This window comes from Cryptomeria japonica, chromosome 6 (assembly GCF_030272615.1).
Source record: "Cryptomeria japonica chromosome 6, Sugi_1.0, whole genome shotgun sequence".
NCBI lineage: Eukaryota > Viridiplantae > Streptophyta > Pinopsida > Cupressales > Cupressaceae > Cryptomeria > Cryptomeria japonica.
This window is the reverse complement of record NC_081410.1, coordinates 13509466-13513971: the sequence shown is the minus strand read 5'-3', so window position 1 is coordinate 13513971 and position 4506 is coordinate 13509466. Positions and strand designations below refer to the sequence as shown.

General features: G+C 30.2%; 1 non-coding gene across 1 annotated transcript; it reads right to left on the bottom strand.

Moving 5' to 3' along the window:
- Nucleotides 1-3778: 3778 nt before the first annotated feature.
- On the bottom strand, nucleotides 3779-3859 carry TRNAL-AAG (transfer RNA leucine (anticodon AAG)). The gene has a single exon. It is a non-coding gene; the product is annotated as a tRNA-Leu (tRNA).
- Nucleotides 3860-4506: the final 647 nt, after the last annotated feature.

Genomic DNA, 4506 nt, shown 5'->3' with positions numbered 1-4506 from the left:
ATTTACAATATTTTTAAATGAGATAATGTGCCAGCTCAAACTTTTAATTTTTCTTGATGCATAGATAATTTTCCAACTCAAATATTTCATTTTTCTAATTCATAGATAATTTTTAGTTCGAATATTTTTTGTTTTCTAATACATCTATGGTTCACAAACCAAAACAAGAAATGTTAACAAATTTGAATTTTTTTTGCCAAGATTTTATTTTTCTAGAATTCAAATTTCATATGATTTACTAAGATTTTATATATCTTTAGGCTGTTTTGTGGTATGAAGCTTTAACTGTGATCTGACTTCAACAAGTTACTGACCTACCACACCGATCTGCAATCACCAACGATCAAACCAAGAGACCGACATTCCAACAGTTATTAGAGGAAAGATGTTGTTGAGTCGAGAGAGGGTGGTAGGTTGGGGAGCTTGGACCATGGACCATGCTTATACTAAGCATGAAGAGATACAATATCACTTTTTATGAGATGATGAAGAGTAGTAAGGTAATGATTCAAAAGCTTGGAACTTTGAACAATGTTGTAAATCCACGTACAAAACTCACGAGCCTAAATAATCTTTCTTCAACCAAGGATTCCATGGACCTTTCATTGTTTACTTGATTCATTTATATTTCATGTTTGTGGTGTAGGAGTTGATACATAGCTCACATACCACAATCACCTACAAAACAAAAGATTTCTATGATTAAGGAATGTATTAATGATAGTATTGTCCCTATGATATACAATTACATTTGATAGTGTATAAGAGACCTTGCTTATATAGGAAAGGTAAGTGCTAGGGTTCTATAAATATTGATCATGACAAAAGCCTTAATCCTATGCCATTATACAGATCAACATAATAAATATTAAATGACCCAAGACATGAGAAGCAAATGACATAAGATAAGATAAGATTTCATTCTAACTAAGACTTCTATAAATATTCCTACCACCTAAGTAATCTTAACATGTAAATAGAGCCCACTAGATGACTAGTTAGGTAAAACACCTTTTTCACACTAACACTCCCTCTTAAATGCAACTTAGGGAGAAGTAGACAAATGAAAGAATGTAGAGACGATGCATGGATAATGATGATTATTATGGGTCTTGGCTACTAGTTCATGTTGGGTACCCATTTACAAATTATCTTTTACAAGCAAATGAGAAAAACCACATAGGAGAAAAATCCTCTCCGAAAGAGAGAGAATGAGTGAAAAAAATCATGTACAAGTGACAAAAGAAGTGATGAATGGAAGGCTCAATATGAATCCCCAAGGACTACATCCATCACAAATATACAATCAATAGTCACCCCATAAGAGGGAAATAAAGAGACTATGCATCGTTCCCCCCCTCTAACCCCAATGTGCTATCTTTTGCAAAAATGGTAGATTCTTGAAGAAAAAACATGATCCAATGCCTACAAACAACATTCCTCCCCTTGAGAAGAAAAAACTAAGTATAGATGTAGAAATGTTTTCCATTCTAAATAGGAGTCAATGGGAAGAAGCATGAATACGTACAGAAATATAACTAAAAATATGCTCTTGTATCACCATGTCCTTGGTAGACGATGATGCTACAATCAAATCACATAATGCCTAATCAAATAATAAGGTGACAAGCTAGGATCAAGTGGTAATTGATGTTGAACAAGATCCTTTTACAAAGATGGTTTGACAATAGTAGTGTAATGACTATCATTAAAGAGAAGAGATAACAAATGTGTCTTCTAAATCTACAATATATGACTCACAAAACAAATTAGAGATACATGTCAAATATCATTCCACAAAGTTGAATACAAATGACTATGATGATCTTCTTGAGCAGGAATGGTGGAAGACTCAATCAATGATTTTGCACAAGGAATTAATGAAGGTGTAGTAACAATAATTGTATTTAAAAGAGGAAGAGCAACTCAATATTTTGATGTAGCATCAATTGATAATCAATTGATGGATGAGATGCACACTCAAGCAATGGATGCACTTATGTGAGGTATTTAGGACAAAATTCATTTCCATGTTGATTTCTCCCACAAAACATGCATTGATATCTTTTACACATGATTCACTCCTCAAAATGATGTGATCTCTAAATTTACAAAGACAACAATCTTCAACATATACAACTTCCAATATCCTATGATTTTTTTAATCACATGACCCACCCTAAATTTAACTCACTATTTGTCATTTACTTCCTTTAGAGAGATACTTTATGGCATGTCATAACATGTGTCAGAAGTGGGTCAAGATTCTTGGCCCACTTTGTAACTCACTATAATCGTGCTCTTACACATGCCATAAAATCTATCATAAGTAACCCTCACACCTTACAATGTTATAAAAATATTAGATGCTTTAACAACTTCTTGCACACACCACAAGATGTTAATACATGGCAAGGAATGCCACCTCAAAAATCCAATACTCCATAATATTGGAACACAAATATTAAATAAATAGTACAAAATAGTCTCTAAATACTTCTTAAAAATGCTAAATAATAAATAAATAATTCTAAGAAATTGCAAAGGTTGAGATACCTTAATTCCTAACATTATGTATATTTGTTTCCCCTTAACTTCAATTTCATGTGTCTAAATTTAATACACCTAAGGATACATAGGAAAAACTCGTTAATTTCTATTATCAATCTAATGAAATTAAGGACCTTGTCAAATTGATAATGAATTGATAAACCTCAATCCAAATAGTTTTTGCAATATCCAAGGTAGTGTTATTAAGGCCAATAATCTAAGGACATAACTCAAGGACTGTGGTATTGATAAATCCTTGTGATGAGTACTTGGCAAGTCTATTATGTTTGTTTTCCGAGTTCTTGCAAATTTGAACAAAAGTCTTGAGGACATAATTCATATTTTTATAGTTGCATAATAGCTATTGTCACTCCATCTTTGGTAGTTATTCTTCATTAGTCTCTACCAATTTTGAGAGGTCACTTTCTTCAATTAGGCTTAGGACTCCTAATATACTTGTCACCTTTAGACATTGCCATGATAACATTTGAGTAGCATCTAGATATATATTATGATTTTTCCTTTCATATTATTTTTTTGGAATGGAAAGGTATTGTTGGAATAATAAAGGTAAAACTACTACAATATAGAAATCTAAAATTTGTATGCAAATCTAAAATTAAGCATTGTTGTTCATGAAAAATTATTTCATCAAGCGTAAATAATTGTAGAATACCATTAAGATATTAAGGATTTAAAATCAACATAAGAAATCAGCAAACCTCATGAGAATATCACATAACACAATATTTAGATGGAGAAACCCTTATGAAAAAAAACAAAACTCCACAAAAGAAACTTAAATTTGTTGCCTTAAACAACAAAAAAAACACAAAAGATTCACGTTCTAATAAAAACAAAAAATACATTCGATTAAACATATAAAATAAAAAGTGATATTTTAATTTGTTAAAAATAAGATTTAAATTCACACCATCTTTAAAATGTTAGAATTTAAACATAGATCTTATGTGATAAATATAATTTAAGGAAAAAAAAAAACAAAAAAAACTTCACAATCAACTTCCCAAAAAATCTCACATTTAAATAAAACAACAAAAAAAAACTATGACATTCATATTCAACAACATAAAACTATAAACCTAACCAAAAAAATATTATAATTTTTATATGAACAACACAAACGATAAATTAAAAGATTAAGACAAATAAACATTGAATAAAACACAAAATTGACATTAACTATATAACAGATACTAAGCATGTATGTTGAGAGTGGGATTTGAACCCACGCCCTTTCGGACCAGAACCTTAATCTGGCGCCTTAGACCAACTCGGCCATCCCAACTTTTGATATTTGATGTCTCCTCAAAACATAATATTTTAATAAGCCCTATATACCAAATATATCTTGACGACTGTGTATTTTTCTTGAGATTCCAAGAGGAAATAGGCCTATTCAAATACATTAGCAATAGCTTTTCACAATATTTAATTGGAAATAACTTGTCCATGCAGGGTTAGACTACAAGGCAAAACTGTATAAAAATATATCAAACGTCCTTAATATTAATATTATCTATTCAATAAATAAAATAAACATTATTTTTCATAATAGACATCAAGTTTTCACAATTCATGAGATAATAATCAAATGTTTCCGGATGAGATTGTGTGTGAATTTTTTGGATCACACTCTATGATCCATCAATGTTTCTCTATTCTCACCTTGATGATGGATCATGGAGTGTGATCCCAAACGTTGATGCAAAAAATTCACACACAATCTCATCTGAAAACATTTGATTATTATTATTTTTCATTTTGAATAAATAAACAATTTAAATAAAAATATGGGAGTGCAGCAAATAAACAAAAATTATATCATCAAAATTCAAATCACATATCAGCTTCTTGTTTCTTTTTATTTGAATAATGGTAGAAGATCACATACAAATCTCTCAAAGATTTTAGAATGGCTAATAAAAACTTACA